This window comes from Saccopteryx leptura, chromosome 2 (genome assembly GCF_036850995.1).
Source record: "Saccopteryx leptura isolate mSacLep1 chromosome 2, mSacLep1_pri_phased_curated, whole genome shotgun sequence".
Taxonomy (NCBI): Eukaryota; Metazoa; Chordata; class Mammalia; order Chiroptera; family Emballonuridae; genus Saccopteryx; species Saccopteryx leptura.
The window spans coordinates 115,136,609-115,162,506 of NC_089504.1; the positions used below are offsets into that span (position 1 = coordinate 115,136,609).

The 25,898-nt window shown below is 49.3% G+C and overlaps 1 protein-coding gene across 3 annotated transcripts in view; it reads right to left on the bottom strand.

Annotated features, from left to right (window-relative positions):
* CRACR2A (calcium release activated channel regulator 2A) overlaps nt 1-25,695 on the bottom strand; it is a 147,121-nt gene extending 121,426 nt beyond the window's left edge. The window contains exons 1-2 of one of the 3 annotated variants that reach the window (XM_066368602.1): nt 5,883-6,168; nt 5,605-5,676 (exon numbers count right to left, since the gene is read on the bottom strand). The gene's annotated coding sequence lies outside the window, so the exon portion shown is untranslated. Of the gene's footprint in view, nt 1-5,604; nt 5,677-5,882; nt 6,169-25,431 lie in introns of those variants that run through there. The other 2 variants (XM_066368601.1, XM_066368603.1) reach the window with 2 other exon arrangements.
* Between the last annotated feature and the right edge of the window lie 203 nt (nt 25,696-25,898).

Below are 25,898 nucleotides of genomic sequence, written 5' to 3' on the forward strand. Positions count from 1 at the left end.
GCTGCTCATGAGGACTGCAAGGAAATAAAAAAGCAAAGGACAACAGAATAGAAATGTTAGGATGAGAAACGACACACCCACTATCCTGTCTGGATCTGATAACAGGAGGAAGGTAATAAGCTTACCTGAAGTAAAGATAATAACATGCTGAATTAAATTACTAATGTGGAAGTAGAGACCATAAGAAAGTATATTATTCTTGTGTGTGAGCTAAACCTGACACATAAGTATAGTTATTTATTGTGCCAAGACATGGGACAGGGCAGTGACAAGTATGATGGAAAACATGTCTGTGATCTGGGATCCCCGCCAGCAGAGTGGAGGCACACATTCAGCTTTTGGCATTAAAAAGTCCTGGAAATGCTATCCTTTCTGTTCAGGGGCTGGGGAAAGCAGGACGGATTGGAAAAGCTGTTTGGTAGGTCTCTAGGGAGAACCTCACAGGAGGAGTGAGAAACAAAGGCAATCCCAAAGTGAATCACTGTAATAGCTACTCTTTTGGCAAGAGGTTCCTATAAAGAAGTTCATTGAGATGGTGATATTTCATGTGCTTCTGTGAATTTAGTAAAATGTTGTCCTATGTCTCAGTCTGTCACACAACTCGAGTCTCCTGCTACCAACCTGCAGTGACTTCCCTGTTTCCACAGTAACTGCATACCACATGGACACACTCTCTAGTTAGGCATATGTTCGGAAATGCTCTGATCTAGACAGGATGCAGGCAGTGGGGAAATTATCCCGTGTCAAGGCTTGCCTTCACTCTACTTAGGCTTCTCTTCCTATAACAATGGCCTCCTAGATTACTGGGCTCTTGGCATAACTTCTGTGAAAACTTACCAGTCTTACTATATAGGAAGTAAGTACCGAATTACACGTACAGCGGGTTGAGTTTGGTATGGCAGGAAACAATTCACTGATGGGCATTCATATATGGAATCATGACTAGAATGCCTGCCCTCCCCCCCAGTCATGCCAGGGGCAACTCCTTGCTGTGTGGCAACTCAAAGCGACCCACAGATTTCCAAAATGCCTCCAGGGCCTCAGTACTCAGATCTGCAAGCCTTGCACCAGGAGCAGCACCCGGGGGTCTGTTGGACGTGCAGAATCATGAGCTTCGGACAGACCTCCCGAGCTGGAACATGTCACCAGACCCCCAGCGGTCCATACGCACACAGCACGTCTGTGAAGCACTGCTCCAGGGCAGTCTGACCCCAGGAGGAACACGGATACTGTCCAACCTCATTCACCTCTCGAATGAGGAGGTAGGCCCAAGAGAGTAGGTTGACTGTCCACTTTGCTCCTGTTTTTGTCACTAAGTTCCTTGAGGACAAGAAGAGTATGGGCTACTTGTCTTGTGTGTCTACATGAATGTCAGCAGAGAGGCACGTATGGCTGTGGCCCGAGATGTGCCTGTTGTCTGTATTCCCTCGGGACTCTGAAATCTCCTTTTCAACCAGAAAAACACTGAGTTTCCACTACCCATCCATAGAAGCACAAGCAACAGGTCCCCAACAGTCATTCGAACAGAGTTTCAACACCTCTGTTTTGCATAATTTCACCACTAGCATCAGCAGCACCAAAGACCACAGTATTTGAATAAAGAGCAGCGGGCCCCCTCCACTCCCTTCGCCGGGAGGCTGCTGTGGGTAGGGCCACACTCAGGGTAACGGTAAGGAAAAAGCAAAACCCGCAGTTGTTCTAAGATAACCACAGAGAGGGGAGATGTTGTGCATGCAACCTTGGGGGAGAAAAACGAAGAAAGGCAACAAACAAGGAGACAAGAGAGGAGCCTCCCTCCATGTGACAAGAAGCCCAGGCCTACAGAGCCTGACATGGTGATGTCAAAGGTTGAATATGGTGACCTATGAACCAGCCTTTCTGGCCGCTACTCCCATACTCTCCTCCCTCAGATGGTGGGGTTTAGTAGTCCTTCCCCTGAGCAAAGGGGTTTGCTCTCTGGTGGAATGCTAACTCCCAGGGTAAGTGCCCCACGGGGAGGCAGGCCTGCTCAGCCGTTCAGCCAACGACCAGGAAAGAGAAAAGCCAAGACAGGATGCAGCGAAGGGAGAAGGCAGTTTCCTCCAGCCCACCTTGCAGCTCTGACTAAGACTGTCTGCAAAGAGCCCACAGCCTCTGGAGCTGCAGCCCTTGTCGCCTTCACCCTGGGCTGTGGGCAGAACGATGGCTCAATACCTTCGCTCACAGCCCCGTTTCTGGCCTCACTTCCTTCCTTCATCTGGCAACGATGAAGGCCCAAGACAACACAAACCACCCACCTTCTTATGCCCATAGTGAATTCATTTCTTTTATCACATTCAGGACTCAGCCTGACACATTCATGTCACCCCAATGCCACATTCACCAGGTGGCACTGCAGCTTCTGTTAACATGTCCTAAGTAAGCTCTGAGGACCAGGGTGTGGCCCATTTATCTTATCTCTCACCTGGCACAGTGATTTGCATTCAGAAGTTGCTCTGTAAGTCAGCCAGGCATATGGATGTCCTGGGTTCGATTCTCAGTCAGGGCACACAGGAAAAGCAACCATCTGTTTCTCCCCCTGCCCCCTCACTCTCCCTCTTCTTTCCCTCTTCCCCTCCCATAGCCAGTGGCTCATTTGGTTCAAGCATGGCCTTGGGTGCTAAAAATAGCTCACTACTCGAGCATTGTCCCCAGACTTAGTTGGCCGGTGGATCCCAGTCTGGGCACATGTGGGAGTCTGCCTCGCTATCTTCCCCTCCCCTCACCTAAAACAAATAAACAAAAACAAAAATGGAACAAAACAGAAGTTGCTCCATAAATGGGCACTGAATGAGCAAAGGAGGCAATGGAGCCAATTCCGCTCTATCCAATGTAACAGGCCATCAAGAATGAGCCTTGGCTTCTGTTAGGAAAACAAAAGTGCATTGTCACGATATGTCTTCTCTGACGCATGTCACCTCTCACCTGTTTTCAGAGGTGTTCTCTTATCTTTGTCATGACCATCATCACCATGCCACCAGTAATAACAGACTAAAAAGGTGAGAAGTGTAACTGTCAGCCAGTGTGGAGGCAGCATAATACAGTATATGGGCTAAAACATTGGGCTCTAAAACCAGTTCTCGATTTCAGCACTCATTCTGCCTTGTACAAGTTATGAATCTTGGTCAAGCGAGTTCCCTCTGTTACCGTTTATCTGTCCATATAATGGGAATATAAACATACATCCTCTTGGGGTTCTGGTGAGATAATACACATACTAGAACAATCAATGTGGCTATACTGTTCATTTTTATTGCTGGTCTCCAAGCAGCTGCCTGGCAGTGCTACAGCCACCAGCAGACAGAGTCCCTCCCCCCCTGCTCGGACATGAGAGGACGGCATGGGCGTAGGGACAGTGCTACAGCCACCAGCAGACAGAGTCCCTCCCCCCCTGCTCGGACATGAGAGGACGGCATGGGCGTAGGGACAGTGCTACAGCCAGCAGCAGACAGAGTCCCTCCCCCCCTGCTCGGACATGAGAGGACGGCATGGGCGTAGGGACAGTGCTACAGCCAGCAGCGGACAGAGTTCCTCCCCTCCTGCTCGGACATGAGAGGACGGCATGGGCGTAGGGACAGTGCTACAGCCACCAGCGGACAGAGTCCCTCCCCTCCTGCTCGGACATGAGAGGACGGCATGGGCGGCATGGGCGTAGGGAGGCCCGGCTGCAGGCGCCGGTGCCCAGACAGTAACACCGAGGAACCAGTCATCACGTGCAAGGGAAGCAGAATCACATCCAGAGAAATCTGTCTTCTCCTTTCCTTCCTGAAAAAGACAGCCTCCTTGGCTTTCATTTTCTATTTGAAAGAGCATGAATACAAGAACGAGTTCCCCTTCCTGCTGAATCTACCTTAAGAAAAACAGCACAATCGAGGGGCTCGATGGCAGTTAACCCTCAGCTTCAAAGAAACGGAGGGAGGAAGAGCCACACAGGAGCAGTCCAGCCCTAGTGTCAGGGACCCTTAGAAACAGCTGCTACTCAATCCAAACAGTTGTCAGCATTCAGTTATTAGAGTAGTGCTTCAAGTCATTTTGATAATTCAAAGATATTTCTGTCCTTTCCAGTCAGCACCAAGGGACACTGTTAATAGTCACCCCTTAGCCCTTTGCATGTCCCTAGTCGTGTCCCCATGAACGAGCTCACTTTGTGTTCTGGGTTGAGTTGTGATCTCCAAATAGAGACAAGTTGGTGTCTAACTCCCAGTACCTCAGGATGGGACCGTATTTAGAAATAGGGTCATTGTAGATGTCATTAGTTAAGATGAGGTCACACTAAAGTAGGGTGGGCCCCTAGCTTAGTCCAATACGACTGGTGTCCTTATAAGAAGGTAGTCATGTGAAGATACAGCCACATAGAGAGAAGGCCATGTGACAGCAAAGGCAGAGCCTGCATTGCGTGGCTACAACCAAGAAACACTAAAGGTTGCCAGCCAGCCCCAGAAGCTAGGAAGAGACAGATGAGGGTTCCCCTACAGGTTAAAGAGGGAGCAGGGGCCCTGACAGCACCTTGACTTTGGACTTCTTTCCTCCAGAACTGTGAGAAAATACCATTTCTGTTGTTTGATATCACCGTTTGTGGTATTTTGTTTCCACAGCCCTAGGAAATGAATACACTTGGGCCAGTCCACGTGGCAAAGGTATCAGACACTGTTCATCTCAGGGGGTGCTCAACAGATACTGATGACAACTCTGCCCAAACGAATGAAAACTCTAGACCCTTGACTAACAAAGGTTTTTGTTTAGGTATGCAGCAGAACACCAACCAGTAAATAATTACTGGGTGCTGACCTTGTGAAGGATATAACAGAAATGAAATATTGTGTTACTGGCCTTGAGGAGTTGACAATCTGATTGAAGATTTAAGATACACAACAAAACCATAACAACACACATAAAGGCCACGTAAGTGTTACTTCAAACCCCAGTGAATACCATAGAAGTCACTCGTAAATAAATCCCACGATCCTGGCTGGTTTGCTCAGTGGTAGAGCATCGGCCTGGCGTGTGGATGTCCTGGGTTCGATTCCCGGCCAGGGCACACAGGAAAAGCGCCCATCTGCTTCTCTACCCTTCCCTTCCTTTCTCTCTATCTCTCTCTTCCCCTCCCGCAGCCAAGGCTCCATTGGAGCAAAGTTGGCCCGGGCACTGAGGATGGCTATGTGGCCTCCACCTCAGGTGCTAGAATGGCTGCGGTTGCAGCAGAGCAATGCCCCAGAAGGGCAGAGCATCACCCCTAGTGGGCTTGTTGGGTGGATCCCAGTCAGGCACATGGAAGAGTCTATCTCTCTGCTTCCCTGCTTCTCACCTCAGAAAAATACCAAAAAATTTAAAAAAAATAAAAAAATAAAAGTCCCTCTGTACTGCCTTGGACTCAGTGTTCCATGTATTTCATTTTAGCTGCTCCTGATATGTGTGTCTGGAAGGACTGGGTAAATTTTTAAATGTCAGGCCACTAGATAATTTCTAGGAGCTACCGCCACTGTTTCTGGCATGGAAGCCAAACTTCTTGCCCACTGTGCATACGCACTGCTGTCTATGATCATTATCTGCTACCCTCGGTGGAAGTTTCTCCCATCAGTTTCTTACCAGCTTTCTTTTTCTGTTTAGAGAGCCGGACCCTGGAGGGACGACAAGCCTATTCCGCAGCTCTCCACGAATCTGACAAGCAGAAAACACAAGATGCATGTGGTTTGGCAGTGCACTTTGGTAAGTTGACAGTTTTTAACACAGCTACAGAACACCAGAGACACCTACAGAGATATGGTTTTCTATATCGTCATTCAGAACATCTGCTTATTTGGCCCAGCCTTCTCCCAGGGGGCGGCTCCCACTGTACCCTGCCTCTGGGAGCCTCCGATTCTTACCATAAGCAAGCCCCGTGTCCAGCTGCACAGCCGGAGGCAGGCGGGGAGGTGGCACACCTCGGCTGCACCCTCCTGGAGCGCCCTCTGAAACTCAGGCCTGGGGCGTCTGGCTGCCCCAGGTTCCTCCTGCAGCTCTCACCGAGGAAGAGACGTGGCTGTGCTGAGTGCCAGGTGGAGCCCCAGGCTGGGCTCCTGAGGAACAGTCCCAGTCACTGCTGCTCCACCCTCGACAAGCAGCCTGATGACACGATGGTGGCTGTGGGCCAGGATCCTGAAGGGCAGCTGTGGGCAGGGCAGGACCTGCAGGTGGGACAGGCAGAGGAAAGGCCTCTTCAGTTTGACTCTAAGTAATCCATTTTAGAGTCTCAGAGTAAAAAAGACTCTTAAAGTCATTTAATTTTCATCTTGTGACTTCTCAGATAATCTTGCAGCTGGGGTCTGGGTCAGGTTTTGGAGTTGACACTGTTGTTCCCCAGGCGGTGAGGAGCCACTGCGCCACCTCACCCGCAGGTGTTGTAAAGTACCAAAAGCTGCAGAATTCATATTAATATTTTAAGAGGCCTGAAGAACATTTTATTAATTTGGGTTAAGATGTGCAGAGAAATTTTGAGAATAGTCTCTGTACTGTGTGATTGGCATAAAACCAGGATGGCCCTTGGCATTGTATTATAAATACAAAGGGAAGGAAAACATGGATCCCCAGACATTCCACCACACCTGTGGGGAAAGAGGTGAATGGCTAGCCAGGTGCAGGAAGAGAAAAGCCAAAATAAACCTTTTCTTATAGTAATGAGCCATTTGCGGGCATTTGTCCCCACGGAAACTACCTCTCTTATGTGAATGTATGTGGTTAATGTGTGTGACTCTGGACAGAGAGATGGCAGATAAACATTAGAGAATATAGGAATGCCTTTCAATATGTGAAGAGACATCTTTCTACCATTGTGTTGACTTGTAAATTTTGTTTTCTCCAAAATGATGTATGGCTTGCAAATTAAACATGGTCCTATCATGTTAAAGGACATATGACTATAACCAATAGTGGTAAAGGGCACCTAATTGCAGTTTTTGCTTCTGTACTTCCCACTTGCAAAACTATAAAAACTAGGTAGAACAAAGGGCCGGCGCGCTCTCCCTCAGATTTCTGTCAGAGTTGCCGCTGCTTGGCCAAACTAGACAATAAAGCTTTGGTGTGGAGTCAATGGATTTTGTTTGCATCTTCAATGTTTCGAGTCCCTCTGGATAAGGCTTAACAGCGGGAATATCCATTTCTCCCTTTCCCCCTTTCTAACAGAGCTCCTGCTGTGTCCAGCACTCAGGGTGAGCCACCATCTGCCCAGCTCAGGGGCCTCCTCCAGCCAAAGCAAAGGCAGGCCCTTTCCCAGGGGCTGGGTTAGAGACGGGCTTCTGACCCACCTCTGCTCATTGACACCAGAAGCGGGGATTCCTGGGGGTGTTCCTGGAAATGGTTCCTGGCTCTTAAAAAGGAAGGTGTAGGAACCTCTCCTTGTTCGGCTACATTGTGACCTTCTGCAGCTGCACTGTGACCATGAGAGGGAAGCATGAGGGAGAAGCAGAGAAAGATAAAAGACCCTGGGTCCTTGAAGACATCTTTGTCCTACTGGCTTGTACAGCATTGGCGCCGCCCTCCCCCCAGACATCCTATTATAATAGTAGTAAATATCCTCATTGCTGATGTCCACTGCCTTGGTTCTATTTGCTACCTGTTGTTAAGATTATCCCAAGTGAGGTGCACTCAGATGTTCCCAAGAAGACAGGACCATGTTCCTGGAGCATAACCCCACTGTACTGACTACCACATTCCCAAACTTGCACGGCATTCTTTCCTCTCCACGTTTTCTTAGCATTTAGTCCTTTTCCCAGACTAGGCACATCTTACCATATTTTCAAAACAGTATTCAATTCTACAATATAAGCCCATTTAGTCTTTTAATTAAGAAATATTTTTGAGTCCCTATGATGTAACATACATAGATTCAAAAAGGAAGCCTTGGAGACTGAACCATAGGTGAGACCGCTCCAGGTGAGGGGGCAGATACTCACACAGAGGTCAGGGCAAGGAAGTCCCAGGGCCCTGGGGCGGGGGAGGGGCAGGGGAGTGGTTTCAAAAGCACCTCAGAAAAGAAAATGATCCTTAAAAGAAAAGCAGAAGATTGTGAGCAGAACAGAGCGAGGGAGGCAGATATTCATCACCAAGGACATGAATAATAATATAAATAATAGTGAACAATGCTGGCAGCCAACATTTCCTGAGCACTGACAAAGAAGCAGGCACTGTTTTTAGCTCTTTCTGAGTATTAACTCATTTAATCCTCTCCCAAGCCTATGCGGTACCTCATATTATTAGTCCCTTTAATGGAAAGGTAAACTGAGGCATGGAGAAGTTAAGTGACCTAGAAAGTGAGCAGTGCTCCTGGCTCATGCTCATTACCAGTCTATACCAGTGCTTCTCACATTAGTCACCAGAACCAGCCACCCCTGGGAACCTGTTACAGATTCAGATCTTGTGCCCCATTTCTGACTCACTAAATCAGAACCCTTTGGGGAGGGAGGTCCAGCATTTTGAGTTTTAACAAGGCTTGCTGGTGATTCTGATGCCCACTTACATTTGAAACCCCGTTAGCACTACAAATACGCAATGAGAAGAGAGAGCACATTCAGAGGAATATGAATGGTGGGCAAGAGAGAAACACAAGAGAGATGTGGAGAACCTACAGACCATCTCAGGAGGCTGGGCTTCGTTGTGTAGGCATCTGGGAGGAAGGTGAGAGTGATGCAGGAAGAGGCGTGTTTAAGCTTTGTTCTTTGGAATGAGATGGGCATTAATGCTAGGAAAAGACTGGAGGGGGAAGAGGCCAGAAGGAGAGAGCCCAGGGCAGAGGCGAGCCGATGGGTCAGACCAGCAACAGCAGGAACTGCAGTGTAGTGCAGCGGTGCCGAGAAGGGAGCAACGGGCACGGGCTCAAGAAGACAGAGTGAGGTAACAGCTGGTAACGGCGCGCAGAGCTGGCAGATGTAGTCTGGATGACTCCCGGGCTTCTAGCTTCAGAGGTTAGGTCAGTGGAGAAACTACTGACTGGCAGTGCTGGCAGAGGAACAAGACTGGCAGGGAAGACCCTTGGCTCCATTTGGGAAATGGGAAGACGGAGCTGTCTGTGGGATGCTGAGATGAAAACACTTCTGAATGTAAGGAGGTCGGAGGCTCTGGTGCTCAGGAGCTGGGTCACGGTGGGATATACAGGTTTGGGTCTGCCTGCATACATGAGGTGGTCGAAGCCACAGACAGAATGAAAACTGCTCTTGAACTGTGTTGAAGGAAGAGTGAAAGCGGCAGTCATGCACGGCTAACTGCTAACCCTGAAGCAGCAGCCGGAGCGGCAACGGTGACTCAGAAACGGGGCTTCGGCCCTGGCCGGTTGGCTCAGTGGTAGAGCATAGGCCTGGTGTGCAGGAGTCCCGGGTTCGATCCCCGGCCAGGGCACACAGGAGAGGCGCCCATCTGCTTCTCCACCCCTCCGCCTCTCCTTCCTCTCTGTCTCTCTCTTCCCCTCCCGCAGCCAAGGCTCCACTGGAGCAAAGATGGCCCGGGCGCTGGGGATGGCTCTGTGGCCTCTGTCTCAGGTGCTAGAATGGCTCTGGTCGCAACAGAGCGATGCCCCAGATGGGCAGAGCATCGCCCCCTGGTGGGCATGCCGGGTGGATCCCGGTCGGGTGCATGCAGGAGTCTGTCTGACTGCCTCCCCGTTTCCAACTTCAGAAAAATACAAAAAATAAAAAAAAAGAAACGGGGCTTTGAGAGAAGAAAGCAAAGAATGATATCTCAAAATCAAAGCAAGAGGAGAGTCGGAGAATGCTCGAAGGAAGAGAGGGTTAACACCAGTTTCAAATATAGAGGCGTCAAGTATGAAGATTAGAAGAGATACTGGATTTAGCAATGAAAAAGCCTCAGGTGAATGCAGCAATAGCAGTTCCAGCAAAGGGATGGGGCAGAAGCCAGATGCATTTCTGGTTTGTTCTCTAAATGAACAACGTCTATTCCACGCCAGGCTTTGTGTCAGGGACACAGTGACAAGCAGGAATGCATGATCCAGCTTGTACCAGGTAGTGGGGAAGACCTGCAAAGAACAGAAACCACAAAAAAACTAGGGGATCACAACTGAGGCAAGTGTTCCAACGAGGACATGAAGACACAAAGAACCTTGTGGTAGGGAGCACAGAGCAATAAGACCAACACATACCAAGACTAGAAAAAGGAAAACACGTTTCAGTTGGGTCTCATAAGATAAACAGGAGCAAGAAAAGCAAATGGGATGAAGGGTGTTCTACGGAGAAGGAAGGGCAGGCACAGATACCCCAAAGGAGAAAGAGCTTTCATGTATTCTGGACATAGGAGGAAACTAAGGGGTGAGAACAGTTGTAATGTCGCAGGGAATGGCTGGAGGGGGAGTTAAAGAACAGGGCTTTGTGGGCTGGGTTAAGGCCAAGCAGTCACAGGAAATCACTAAAGTAAAACCTAAAAGTTTGGGAGAGACATGATTTAATTTGCATTATAAAAACTACGATTTTGGCTTCTATCAGGAATGAATTTAGGAGGAAAGAGGAGGGATAGGGAGTAGATACATTGAGATCAGTTAGGAAATCATTACAGTTCAGGCAAGAAATGGTGGTGTCCCGATCCAGGGTGGTGGCAGATGAATAGGTACAGGTGAACGGATTCTAAAGCTACGTGGAAGGTGAAATCAAGAGAACTGAGGGAGTGGATATGGTAAGTGGGAGGAGAGGTTGGGGCCAGGTTGGTCTTTGTGGCCCCACTACATCTACTCTGAATACTCCCAGAAGACTATTGTGATCGAAGGACATGCACCCTGAATTCCAAGCAGAGATAAGGCCAAGCCCCAGTGGCCCTTATGGGGCTCACACCAGCAACTGGGGAACAAGTCTTAGAAAGCCTTCTTCTCCTGAGGAGCCTCTACTCCCTTAGAGATAAAAGTATTCCTTCTAACGGGAAGTCCCCTGAAAATCTCCGCTTCTTGTTTTGTGGTGCTATTTGTGGTGTCATGTCATCTGGGGGTAGGGTGCTGAGTAGATCAAGTCTCCATGGCCCTGCCATGCTGGTGGGCAAGACACATTGTGAGTGGCTTCTCATTTAGGCACCTCATATACTGTTCAGTGTGTTCATAAAATGCCCTCAGTACAGTGTGGGCAATTATAGATCCCAAAGGCCAACCTCCATTTCACTACTTTTCCCTCTCCTCATTTTATCAATTTTAAGTAAATATACTAGGCTTCTTTCTGAAAGGCAATACTTAGATTGAGCTCTCACTGAAAACAACTAAAAACCTTAAATAAAATATATTTTAAAAAACAATGTTTCTATAAGCATTGATGAACTGGCAAGAAAAGAAAGAATTTGTTGGCCAGGGACTTCTTCAGGTAATGGAATATCCAAATTCTGACTATAATAATGACTGTAATATAATTAATGATGTTAAAGACAGGCTTGCAAATATGTGCAGGAAACAATAACAACAAAAAATCATAAAGAACAACAAAGAAGATTTTTAAAAAATGAACCAAAGTAATAAAAAATAAATAAGTAAAATGACAAATTATGGGCAGACTTCATAGCGTGTTAGATACAGTCTGAGAAAGAAGTAGTGAACTAGAAGCTACATCAAAATCAATTCACCAAAATGCAGCACAGAAAGACAAAGCTCAGAAAAATATGAAAGAGTTTATGAGACATGAAAAACCATAGCTAACATGTCTAGTTGGAGTCCTAGAGGAGAAGAGAGAGAGAACATTTGAACAGATAATGGCTAAAATTTTTACATAAGTAAGGAAAGATACAAATTCATATATTCAAGGATGTCAATGAATACCAAGAAGAATAAATAGAAGGGATCCAGGGATGGGGTTGTAGGGAGGGGAGTAAAGAGGAACAAGTATATGGTGATGGAAAATGATTTGACTTTGGTGATGGGCACACAACACAATCAACAGTTCAAATGCTATAGAGATGTTCACCTGAAACCTATGTACTCTTATTGATCAATGTCACCCCACTAAATGTAATTTAAAAAAAAAAGAAATCCACCATCAATTACATCTCAGTGAGACTGCAGAACACCAAAGACAAAGAGAGTACTTAAACACAGCCAGAGAAAAAAGACAAGTCACCTTACAAGCCAGAAGACAGTGGCAGATGACCTCCAACGTATTAAAAAAACATTAATTGTCATCTGAGAATTCTATACTTAGAAAAAATGAAAATGGATTTTCTGTTTGTTGTTGAGGAAATAATATAAGTTTCGAGTTAAATCTATTTATATTCCTATCTTGCTGTGGTTCCTTACAACCTGGGATATTTGAATCAAGTTGCTTAATTGCTCAGAATCGTGATATACTCCTCTTGAAAATTTGTATAATAGTGCCACTTATGCAAAGTTTTTGTAAGGAATACAGGAGCAAAGACATACAATGCTTTCAATGTAGCTTCTTCTGCATCTAGGTGTAAGATAAATGTTAATTTCTTCTCATAAAAAAATTAATGAATAAACAAGTAAATAAGATTATCATCAGCAACAAAGAATTACCTCCTCTGCTTCAGGTGGAAGATAAAATTCTGGCACTTTTTCATATCGTGTGAATCTACACTACAGAGCTGACATTTAGCAGTTGTTTTCTTTTCATCTTTTCAGTATTAAGCCTAAGATCTTTCAAACAAAACATAATTTCTTTAATCAAAAAACACTGCAGGTCCTGGCCAGTGGCTCAGTGGATAGAGTATCAGACTGGTGTATGGACTGATACTCCATCCACTGATCAATTCCTGGTAAGGGCACACAAGAGAAGCGACCATCTGCTACTCTCCCCCTCCCACTGTGCCTTCCTTCCCTCTTCCTCTCCTGCCGCCAGTAGCTCAGTTGGTTCAAGCTTCAGTCCTGGACGCTGAGGATAGCTCGATTGGAGGACATCTGCCTCAGGTGCTAGAAATAGCTTGGTACTTGAGCATCAGCCCTAGATGGGGTTACTGGGTGGATCCTGGTTGGGGTGCATGCGGGAATCTGCCTCACTATCTCTCCTCCTCTCACCTAAAAAACAAAAGAACAAAAAACACTACATGTGTACACATAAGCCTCAGGACTATGCCCTGGATTCCAATTTAACTTACAATATAAAATAATTTGTATTCACAGTTTTATGAAGTCAAAAAATACATGTTGGTCTATCCACAGGTTCAAAATGGCCTATTCTGACCAACATCCTCCCCAAGGCTCTCCTCCAACTAAGAGTGGCAGACAGATGACGCCTCAGCTGCAGCTCCTGCAGCCCAATTCCCTTACTGAGACACCCCCCCCCCCAGCTCCATCACTGACACTCTGCTTCACTGAGGACAAAGAAATCGAAGCAATATAAAGCCGCTAAGAAAAGTTAGTTTCATTTCCTTTAAGTTCTCTGCCTAATTTTCATTTGGCAACAGTTTGGTGGATGACATGGCGGGAAGAGGACAGATCAACCCAGACCAATCTCTCCTTGATGGTGTCAAGGAGACAGCATCAGTCCTGAAGTTGTAAGACATGGGCTGACATCCTTACTCTGACATTTGTTACTTATGTTTTCCTCACCTGTATATTGAAGGCAATAACTGTACCGTACAGGACGGGGCAAAGTGGGTTTATAGTTATGAGTACACAAAACTCAAAGTTTATCCTTGCATTGCTATTTACTCATTGTTCTATTATTTTCCACTCAAACAACTGTAAACCTGCTTTTCCCCCACTCTGTATTTGTAGAGCATTTTACAGTTTACTAAATGGTTCAGTTATACCTCTATTTAATATGCACATTTGAATGTACAATAAATAAGCAGCAAAATACCTCACTGCACTGTGTAAAGATTTACAAGCAGAGTCTGGGACTGCTGTGTAAACTGCAAAGAGAGTCAGCACTGAGACTCTTTCCTAACCCCCCTCTGCTGTTCAGGGGTCACCAGGTACTACAGCTGACTCCTGAGCAGCACAGAGGGGTTAGGGAAGCCCACCTCCCGCAGCTAAAAATCCATGCATGCGCAGATTCCCAGATTAAAAAGATGCAGTTTGAAGTACGTGGTCATTTTTTTAAAATCCGTGTATGTGTGGACCCACACAGTTCAAACCTGTGTTACTCAAGGGTCAACTGTATAGCTTACCTTGTTAGGAGTGCAGGTTCTGTACTCCAAGTGGCTGCATTTGAATTTGGATTCTATACTTACTAGCTTTGTGACCTTGAGCAAGTTGCTTAGCTTCCAAGTTCCTCACCTCTGCCTTAAGGATGATGGTAATAGTCCCATCTGGTAGTCCATGGAGGCTCAGTGAAGTAGAGTTTGCTTGAATCTACACCAAGTCAAGCTGACAGATATCTGACCAAACCCATCCTCCAGCCTTTCCTTTTTATTTTTTAAATTTTTATTTTTATTTTATTTTATTTTTAGTGAGAGAGACAGAGAGAGGGACAGACAGGGACAAACAGGAAGAGAGAGAGATGAGAAGCATCAATTCTTCATTGTGGCACCTTAGTTGTTCATTGATTGCTTTCTCATATGTGCCTTGACCAGGGGGCTACAGCAGAGCGAGTGACCCCTTGCTTGAGCCAGCGACCTTGGGCTTCAAGCCAGCAACATCTGGGCTCAAGCCAGCAGCCATGGAGTCATGTTCATGATCCCACGCCCAAGCCAATGACCCCACGCTCAAGCCAATGACCCCACACTCAAGCCGGCGGCATTGGGGTTTCGAACCTGGGTCCTCTGTGTCCCAGATCAATGCTCCATCTGCTGTGCCACCACCTGATCAGGCTCCTCTGATCTTTCTTATCTGTGGTTACCTCCACTCTCCACACCCCTGGGCAAACATTTGCAAAGGAAGGGCAGAAGCTCTGGACATTGGGACACACTGTGGATTGTTTCTTAATGACAACAAAGCCTCAGATTCCCATGGGATTTGTGGGGCATCTTCATGCTGTTTTGAATGGAAGTAGAGCCCCAGCTCCCTGGGCCCCTGTCAACCTGGACCGTTTTCACTTGTGCCTGAAAGTCTTGCTTGGCAGGCTGGAGTGCTCTGGACTGGGGGACACTGGCCGAGCCTTAGTCCCCTAACTGGACTGTGCAGCTCACGGTACTGGTAAAGGGCACTGAGGCCTGAGCCGACACCCACAGACCTATTATAACGAATGACATGGTTAATTTAGCTCAATCTGGTGAAAGAATGGACACTACTTGGCTGCAAAAAATGTAAGCAGACCCCACTCAAAAAGCTTTGTCTTTGTAAAGTACTTTCACATTGCCACTGTTTCATTCCACCATTAGGACATGCCTAAGAAACATGAAGGGCAGCTATTTTATCCATGAGTCAACTGAGGCCTATGGTGAGCAGGTGGAGGAGCTCTTCCCGCCAGGAGCCTGCTTCTTGGCACAGCTGCTCGCTGTGCTGGCTAGTCTGCCTGCGCCCAGCCTCTGGGCCAGGGCCTAGGGGAACTGCACCCTGAGACGCCTGCGTCAGGAATGCCATCAGGCATTCACATTCAGATGGGACAGGAGGACATGAGGTATGACTTAGTCACTCAGCTTGTGTCTCAGTCCAGAACAAGAAAACACGCTCAGGAACACTCATGAGACCCAGTCAGCAGAGTTCACAGGCTAACTGCCACCAGCAGTGTGGGTGTGAGGGCACAATGGTCAGCCAGCACTGTCCTTGGGCTAGTTCATATCTCTTCCTAAAGTGCCTCTGGGCCGGGCCAGTGGCGGCGGTGGTGGTGGTGGGGAGCTCATCAGGCTGCAGGCGGCCTGGAACAGCAGCAGTCAGGAACCCGGGCAGGCAAGGCACAGAGGACGGGCTCACCCCGTCAGCAGGCCTCGGATGCATAAATTGTGAAAAGCGGCTTCTGGCCCTATAGCCAGAACTGAAACCAAACAGATGTGAGACCATTCACTATCGAGCTCCAAACAAAGACAAACTCCAAAAATCTGAGTGCAGGGCGGCAGAGCAGGGGTAGTGACAAACCGCAGAAATGCGCCAGTGACACCCACAGAAGAGAAGAGTGCTGGACAGACTGAAAGACACTTGACCATATTTGCAGCCAGATGTTCACACCCGAGGGGAACCTACTTTGCCCTGAGGAAATGCAGAGTCAAGCTGCTGCAAGACTCCAAGAGGGACAGAAAAGCACAAGTGACCACAATCAAGAACCAGAATTGACACAGTGACCAAGTCCCCACTGGCCAGAGAAGATCCCTCTCTCTGCCTGGAGAGGAACCCATGATCAAGGCTAAACTCGCATTTCTATAGTGTGTGTAATTAGTTGAAAAGTTTAATTTAGCAGTTTGGTAATTTCCATTAGCATGGAATGTAATTAAGCTGTTTTCAAGCAAATCCTTTTTGGTTAAAGGCTCTGGTTAAGAACCTAATGGGAGAAGGTTTATATAATACACACCCAAATCCAAGTCTTTTAGAGTAGGCACCAACGTGTGAGGCAGGGCTGGCTGTGCTTGATTCTATGCAATGACATTCCCTCCCAATGAAGGAAGATGATGGATCAGAGAGTCCAGAATCAAATCTGGGCTCTGAAATTACTGTGGTCTTGGGGATGTTACATTTCTGATGTTGCTTCTTCATCATAAAAAGATGGATGATAATAACCACCTTATAGTTCTGTTGAGGGAAATGCACAGAGGGCAGACTCACAGACACTCCTTTGGCTAAAGTAGAGAATTAGAAGACCAGAAAGTAGCAAGAAACAAAAAAACAAAACAATACCTTAAAACAGTGGTTCTCAGCCCTGGCCGATTGGCTCAGTGGTAGAGCGTCGGCCTGGCGTGCAGAAATCCTGGGTTCGATTCCCGGCCAGGGCACACAGGAGAGGCGCCCATCTGCCTCTCCACCCCTCCCCCTCTCCTTCCTCTCTGTCTCTCTCTTTCCCTCCCCCAGCCAAGGCTCCATTGGAGCAAAGATGGCCCGGGCACTGGGGATGGCTCCGTGGCCTCTGCCCCAGGTGCTAGAGTGGCTCTGGTCGCAACAGAGCGACGCCCTGGAGGGGCAGATCATCGCCCCCTGGTGGGCAGAGCATCGCCCCCTGGTGGGCATGCCGGGTGGATCCCGGTCGGGCGCATGTGGGAGTCTGTCTGTCTCTCCCCGTTTCCAGCTTCAGAAAAATACAAAAAAAAAAAAACCAGTGGTTCTCAAAGTGTGCACCAGGGTGCACTGGTGCGCCCTAGAAGATTTCCAGGTATGCCTTATGGTATTCCAGAGAAATATGTACCTGTTGGGGACCAAAAAACCAACAGGGTTTTTGGAGTTTAGATTTTTGGGGACAGAGGTGTGGGGAATTGGCTGTAAGCTGACAGTCTGCCCAACCCTCCACCTCACTTGCCTGATTAGGTTACAAAAGGCTGTTAAGCTGTGGTGCTGGATTGTTTACACTACCCACTATGTTCCCCGGAAAGACAGGAGGCAAACTATCCTTTATTTAGTGTAAAGTTAGGATGCTATGTATGGTGGGAGTTTTCTGCACTCAACACAATTAAGAGTAAAAAGAGGAATTCTTCAATGTATTGAAAAGGAAATGAGAGTTTGCCTTTCAAATATATGCCCAAACATTGAAGAAATTGCTAGGACACATCAGGCTCATGTTTCTAAACACAAGAATGAAAAAACTTAACACATTCACGCCGGGACCTGCCAAATTTACTAAATGTTACTAAGAATGTATCTATATATATAAAAAGATAAATTTTATCATTTTTTTATTTTTTAACCCCTTTTTTTTTAAGAATTCTAAAAAGCATAACTCAAAAAATGTAACATAAAATGTTTTTTAATGTCAGAATAAGTTTAATTTTGTCATATTTATTTCATTTAATTATCATAAAAGCACTCTTGGACTTTATTTTTTTATTTAATATTTGACTTAATTATTATAACATATTTCTCAGAAATTTGTATATTGTTCGCCTACAATTATTTGTAGGATTTTATTTTATTTTATTTTTTATTTGTAGGATTTTAAATGCGCCACAACTTCAAAAATTTAAGAACCACTGCCTTAAAGCCTAACTCTTGGCTCTAGCCAGTTGGCTCAGTGGATAGCCGACCTGGCATGCAGACATCCTGGGTTCAATCCCTGGTCAGGACACACATGAGAGGCAGCCATCTGCCTCTGCTCCCCTCCCTCTCCCCCTTCCCTCTCTCTGCCCCTCCCACAGCCAGTGGCTCAGGTGGCCTGAGCATTGGCTCCGGATGCTGAGGATAGCTCAGTTGATTTGAGCATCAGCCCCAGATGGGGGTTGCCAGCTGGAATCCAGTTGGGGTGCATGCAGGAGTCTGTCTTTCTATATCCCCTCCTCTCACTTAAAAAACAACAACAACAAAAAAAAAACCCTTAGACTCTGAAACAAAGATAGTGTAAAGGAGAGGTGGAATTGCCATCTGCCTGTGGGACTCGCTAGAGAAGGGAGGGTCGCGCACGAAGACAGCACACCGGAGACCCGTGAGTCAAGATCTCCATGGCAAGAGCTGATCTTCATCCAGCACATCCACGTAGTACAAGCTCACAGAAGTCCTGAGAACCAAAAGTCACCACAGACGATGACACCAGAGACACAGCTTGAGAGTCTTATGCAGAACCATTTGTCTTTCCTGATGGTACCACCCCACGGTAATTTCTCACCATAATTCAGATGAAATAGAATGAAACTTCCCAGGACCTCCTCCTCGGCGTCCCCACCCGAGGATGCCGGTGCTGCTGTCTTGTTCAGAAAACCCCTGTCTGTGGGAGGAGAGCCTCTACCTTTCACTCCTGCACAGGTGAGAGGAAGAGTAGCTTTGACAAACTGCCTCCTCCTTCTTCACAGGAAAACAATCCCTGGCTGAAGACAGGTGTGGTATCTCTGGCCAGTGTCTTTAAGGAGTTCAGTATGCCTCTCTGACCTCATTCACGTCACCAGAAGGACATGCCAACCTGGTACCTCCATACTAAGGGGGTAAAGGGCTATCCCTGTGCCTCAGGGAAACTGCGGCTGCAAATGCCCGTGGCCTGGCCCTGACCACCCCGAGGCCCAGCAGCAGTTCCCAGCTGATGGTCCCCCACTTCCCAGTCACTGGAAGCCCCTGGAAGCTGCACAGAATGAGCTGGTGACACAGGCCTCGAGGGGAGCCTCCAAGCGGGAGGACCCTCTTGCCTTGCCATCCATCAGCATGCTTTCTGCCCTGGGCTCTGTGCCGGGTCACAGATCCTGCCCAGTGCTTCCATGTCCCCTGCTGCCTGCCTGGACTCGGCCCAATTTTCTAGGTCCAACTTGAATCCCGTCTCCTCTGTGAAGCATCAGAAATAGCCTTGACTCTGCTTGTCTATAAACTCTAACAGCATGGGTTATCTTTTCAGATGATCCCCCCCTCCCCCAAGGGGACTGTCAATGCTGGCTGGAGGGACGACACCCTCTCTCTTCTTAAACCAGATCCCCTGGGACCTGAGCTGGCGCAGTAAGCACTGGTGCTAATTAGTGAGAGAGTCTGTCCCGGCCCTCTGGGGAATTTCATTCTAAGACTGGCATGCTGACAGGAACCAGCAAGGGGAAGTAGGACCCCAGACTACAGAACTCAAGAGCAAACTTTCAACAGATGAACCCACCATGACTGACAGACCAGGAGCCTTTGCGCATCCATGTGCTCACCTGAGAAGAACTGGCAGGTAATTGTTCCCATTTCACTGAAGGAGGAGGAAACTCAGATTTAGAGGGTGAACCCTGAGGACACGTGACTGGTTACAGAATTGGGTCCTGATCTCAGCATTCAGAGGGGCAGGCTGAGGAATGGCTGAGGATATGATCCTGGGGCCGCGCTGCCTGAGTTCAGATCCCAGCTAGACCTCTTAACAGCTGCATGACCTTTGGCAAGTCATTTTCTAGGAACCTCATCTGTAGATGGAGAGAACGATAACAATAAAAATAGCAGCTATTTCTAAGGCTGTCATACGATTGAGTTTGTTTGTGCTAAGTAAGCTCTCAGCCAGGCCTGGTCCAGACCGTGCATCCAGCCTCGGGGTGCCATGCGAAGAGAGTCCCTGGAGTTCCGTGTGTGACCAGGATGGGGCTGCAGGAAGTTGGTCTCCCTCCCCACCTCAGCCCCAACCCAACCTTCCACACCAGCTGGGAGGGTGTGCCCTGATGTGGACTCCATGTGGCCGAGCTGCGTGCCTTTACCAGGAGAACTCGGGCCAGCTGCAAACCCTGGAGCTCAACACTGAGCAATCGCTAAAGTAAACAAAGTGAAAATAAACCAACTGGCCAGGTAATAGAGGAGATGTTCCTCATGTCCGCACCGGTAACTGAGCCACTGTAGCCACTTTCCTACTTTCCCCGTGCTACTGTAAGTTTAAAAGAGAGTTAAGGAAGTTGCTTGGCCAGCTATGCAAGTGCAACCAGAGCTGGCTCCAGCAGGTCTTGGCACACTCACAGCATGTGTGCTGAGTCTCACCCTTCTCACCTTTCCCCAAGCCCAGCAGGGCACAGAACTGCACAGACCCAGGGAGTGCTCTGAGCACAGGGCTCAAGGCACCGGGCTCGGGGCACAGGGCTCAGGACACCGGGCTCGGGGTACAGGGCTCAGGGCACCGGGCTCGGGGTACAGGGCTCAGGGCACAGGGCTCAGGGCACCGGGCTCGGGGCACAGGGCTCAGGACACCGGGCTCGGGGTACAGGGCTCAGGGCACAGGGCTCAGGGCACAGGGCTCAGGGTACAGGACTCAGGGCACCGGGCTCAGGGCACAGGGCTCAGGGTACAGGGCTCGGGGCACAGGGCTCAGGGCACAGGGCTCAGGGCACAGGGCTCGGGGCACAGGGCTCAGGGCACCGGACTCGGGGCACAGGGCTCAGGGCACCAGACTCGGGGCACAGGGCTCAGGGCACAGGGCTCAGGGCACCGGGCTCGGGGCACAGGGCTCAGGGCACAGGGCTCAGGGCACCGGGCTCGGGGCACAGGGCTCAGGGCACAGGGCTCAGGGTACAGGACTCAGGGCACCGGGCTCAGGGCACAGGGCTCGGGGCACCGGGCTCAGGGCACAGGGCTCAGGGCACCGGGCTCGGGGTACAGGGCTCGGGGTACAGGGCTCAGGGCACAGGACTCAGGGCACAGGGCTCAGGGTACAGGGCTCAGGGCACCGGGCTCAGGGCACCGGGCTCAGGGTACAGGGCTCAGGGCACCGGGCTCAGGGCACCGGGCTCAGTCAGGGCTGAGCCAGTCTATCCACTGCTGTAGCGCTCAGTTCCCATCCTCCCACAAGTGCTCGGGCCTGGCCACACAGATTTTCCGTTATGTGAGTAAGGGGTTTCAGAACAGGTTCAGCGGGGACAGAGGCCCTGGGAAGCCTGCTTGCTTGCTGGGACTTCCCAGCATCTTCTAGGAAGGCCCGGGGCGCCCCCAGGGGTAAGCTCCGGCCCTGTGACCGCCTCCCTTGGCCAGCCCCTCCAGGATGTGTCAACAAGTAGGCTGGATAAGAAAGAGCCCTGCTGACATTCAGAGCAAGGTGAGGGTGGGAGCCAAAACATACAGGAAGGGAACACACTGCTTCCAGAAGAACCTGTCACAAAAGAAAATTCTATACTCCTCAAGCTAAGGGAGACCCTGCACATACACCTGCCCTTCCAACAGTGATCCCTCGCGTCACCCCAGGCAGACAAGGGCCTTCCGGTACCCATACCTGACAAGGGCCTGCAAGAGGGTATTCCTATGTCCAACCCAGTCCGTATGTCCTCAACGACTTAGTCTGAAAGGATGGAGTGGGTACAGCCAGAATGAATCAGGCCTGTGGCCAAGCCAGGTTCAAACAAGGTGCAGTCTGTAGCGGACAAAACCTCCAGTCTGCTTCTCCCAGCCCCCACCCAGCACCTCACCACAACCACAAACTCATTGTTTATGCAGATGAAGCCATGCTAAATTGGCCATGAAGAGCAGCTTCCAGCCGGAAACAAGCATCCAGAAGGTCACTGCTAAGTCCTAGAAGAGGGCAGCTGAGTGTAGGACCAGCATGGTGTGATGCGGAAGGCATGGGCACTCACACAGCCAGACCGCCTGGGTTCAAATCCTGCTTCTTCTGTTTACTGGCTGGATGATTAATGGATGTAATATCTGCCTCTCTGTTCCTCTATTAATTTTTCTATAAAATGGGAATGATAGCAGTGCCTACTGGGTTGGGTTCTCGTGAGGCTTAAACAAACAAACACATGTGGCACTAACTGTAAAATGGTGTCCTTAAGGATGCCAGTGTGCCCAGGACACGTTGGCTTATACCTGTTGTCCCAGCATCTTTATCAGTACTCTCCCTCTCATTCTCAAAAGTGAACGGGTCTCACAATGAGTTATAAGGCTGACTAGCTCTTGTCCTTTTTTCTGTCCACGTGGTTATCTCTAAGCCAGGTTCCCAAAGTGTGTGTCCCCAGGAGAGGTCTGCCCGTGCCTCTGAGGTGTCTGTGCCATGAACTCTGCTGTTCCTCTTTCCTGCTTTCTCCTCACTGTGTCCCTCCCTCTCCTTCTCCTCTCCCACAGCCACCATCTCCTCTCTGGGTCCCCCCGTCAGTGTCCCAGGTCCCCGAGTGCACACAGGTATCTTATGTGCACTGACCCTGCACACTGGGATGGGACACTTTCTGGCTGTCTAAGTAAACTATGCCTTCACAAATTTCTCTTAGAAAAAGGAAATCATTTGAGATGTCAAAGAAATTACCTGGTCACTAGATGGGTAAGTGGAAATAATGTGGCATTTTGTGCACGTGCATTAAATTTGTTGTTTAAGGAGAAAAAAGAAGAGAAACAGCTGGAAATGGTCCATCAAATGCTACCTATCTATAAAACTGCCTCAGAGGCTGTGTTCTAGGGAGGCTGGAGGCTGTTCATGGCAGTGGTAAGAGCAAAGCCTGAGTCAGTAGCTAAAGGGTCTGGTCCCTTCTCTGTCACTCACTGACTGTTGGTGAAGAACCATGATTTTTCTGAAGCCTCAGATTCCCCATCTACAACATAGGGCACACATGTCCTTAGGTCACCAGATGCTATGACATTGTAAGAGGCCCTAGTCCTGTTCTTAGGCTCCTGACCCTGCCCTTGTGGAATTCCACAATTGTCTGCAACCACATTGTTAGGACTTGTCTAGCCCTTTTCAGAGGTCAAACATAGGAGGGAACCAAGCCTGGGACAATATGATAACCTGAACTCACTCTAGCCCAACAAGTCAGGGCAAATGCCCGAGTCCCCTATGCATGGAGACAAAATACACAATTGTTCTGGGTGGGAGAAAAGCATGGTAGTGATGTGAATTCAGTGACTGACCTGCCAGACCCCAGGGGGTCCCCCACCAACCTCCTTCAGCACAACTTCTCCCAGACCCCTTCCAGCTTCCCAGGCTCGAAGAGCATGCTCAGTAAATTTACAATGAGGAGCCTCAAGGAGGGGGTGCAGAACCAATGGGCACTGCAGCCCCTGTCCCAATGCATGATGCCATCACAGGCTCCCACATCTCCAATTGCCCACCAAACCTGACCCTACTCTGGGGTTCCCTGCTCAGCACTGGAACCCAAATCTCCATCATCATGGTCTCCTCCTCTGTTCTGGGCTCTGACATTTATTCAGTTACCAGATTAGATCTGTTCCATCTGTCTCCAGGTTCAAATCTCTGCCCCACCACTTATTTGCTATGCGACTTTGGACTAGTGGTTTAACCTCTGACTTTCAGTCTCCTCCTCTACAAAGTTCATAAAGGTAATAATTTCCTCATAAGATTGTTGGGAAGATTAAATGAAATCATGTGTAATAATGTCCTTCCACAGGCCCTGGCGTATTTCCCCTGCCCCCTGCCCCCCCAGCTCCCATCGCTTTCAGCAATGTCTCTGGTCATGCCCCTTCCTCCATTCCCAACAGCCCAAATCAGCTGCACATGGTCACTGCAACTTCTCCTTCCCAGGCTCTCCTCCTGCAGCTTCCCTCACTGTGAGTACATCCCAAATATTGCTGCCAAATGCCAAGTTCTTCTGAACCAAGCCCCAGTAACACCATCCCTCTTCCCATCAGAATACCCCCTGGCCTAATAATAAAGTTCAAGTTCCCAGACTCATTCTCCAGGCCTTCCACCACTCCTCATCACAGTTCCCAAAATTCCAACCATCTGCCCCCAACCAATGTCCCTCACCACATCTGCAGCGCATTTCCCCTTGTCCCCAGACACATCCCACCTCCACGATTCTGCTCAGGTGTCCCTCCCTCAGAAATGCCTGGACCCAGCTTCCTCCTCAAGGCACAGGCTAAGTGCCACATCCAGAATGCCAACCTGATCCACTCCTTCCAGAAGTAACCTCCCCCCTCCAAAGTCTCTAGACCTATGGCGTTCATCACGCTCTCAGTGAAGTACTGAGGGTGAAGGGATCTCATCGGTCCTCAAGGAAGCCTCCAGTTATCATTCAAAAATACGCAGAGAGCAGCTCTTACAGGCCAACACTGCACAATGAAGTCGTTCATGGTGATTTTACCTGAAAAGGGGCATGAACCGTGGATCCTCAAACTAAAATTCTGATTCTACGTGGAGTAAGCTGTCCTAGTTCCATATTCCTATGCCCATATCTTTGATAAGAAGATTCTCTGGCATGGCTGGTTTCTTCCAGAGAGGGAACTCACTACCTCATGAGCCACGTTCTTCCTCTTGAATTCTGATCACCCCTGGGGATTCCCAACCATGGAAGTAACACAAAGTTAATTTTTCTGGGATTTCTGGTGTCCTCCTCAGAGCCAAACACAGGGCTGGTTCCCTACAAGTTCCTTGTGAGTGAGTGGACAGACACAGGGTTTAGAGGGCTTTCCCACACGTGCAGGGAGATGCACCACATCCCTCTGCATACATCCACACACTTCCACATGCATTAACCCACATGCACACACTCACACATACCTGAACAGAGTCAGGCTGGCTGAGTCACACCCCTGACCACAGCACAGTGAAGCCCGGAAGTGCAGCCCCAGTAGCAGCCCATTTCCTGACCTCCTTCCTTTGCTCTGGGAGGCTTTGTTTCTGTCGCTTTCTGACTTTCCCACCTTGTCTCTCCCAGTTCTTTGTTTCTGCACATGGCAACAGTGCTGCTGTCCTGACCCACGTGGCAGAGCTCCTACGAGCGAGGAGTTCTGGTTTCTAGATCTATGACTCTGCACCAGTCACTTTATAAAAAGAGAAGGCTGGATGTGGCCAGGATCCCTGAGGTTCCTTCCTGAGCTCAGCCCCAATGCTCCCCGGCTCTCCGCCAGTGCCCCTCAGGGTTCTGAGCGACAGGGTTGGGGCCAGGGTCGGGGAGCTCGGCCATTCCCCTCCAGGGCGCACGGTCTGCAGCGGCCCTCCCAGGGACCCATGTGCTGCGCACACATGCGCGCCCGGCGGCGGCGGGGAAGCAGGCAGGGAGCGCCGACTGCCCGGGCTGCACGCGGCAGAGGGGCTGGGACAGCGCCCGCCAGGACGGTCCTCCACGTACCTGGGCAGTCGCGGCCCTCCTTCTAGCTGCCAACGCCGCGCTCGGCTCCCAGCTGTCGGGTGCCTGTCTGACAGGCTGCCCCGCCCGGCCCTCTCCGCCGGAACCACAGGCTGGACAAGCCCCCTGCGCCGCAGAAGCGGAGGCGGCGCCCCGTCCCGCTGCCGGCTGCTGGCTGCCACCCCGGGCGCCCTCCGGAGTCCGCACGCGCCGTGGCGGGGTCCCGACGGGCGGAGACCTGGGAGAGCCAGGGCGCCCAGGTGGCAAGGGCGGGGCTGCCGCTGACTTAGTCTGCTGACTGGTCAGGCTGCCTGGTCCCCTCTGTTCCCAGTCCTGACTCCAGAATGTTCACAGGTTGCAGAGCCCAACATTTTTTTAGACGAAGGGTCTCAGTCTGGAACTTGGGGGTGAGCTGGAGAGATGGATGAGCATGCATCTCTGAAAGCCAGCAACATCCAGGCCCACTCCAG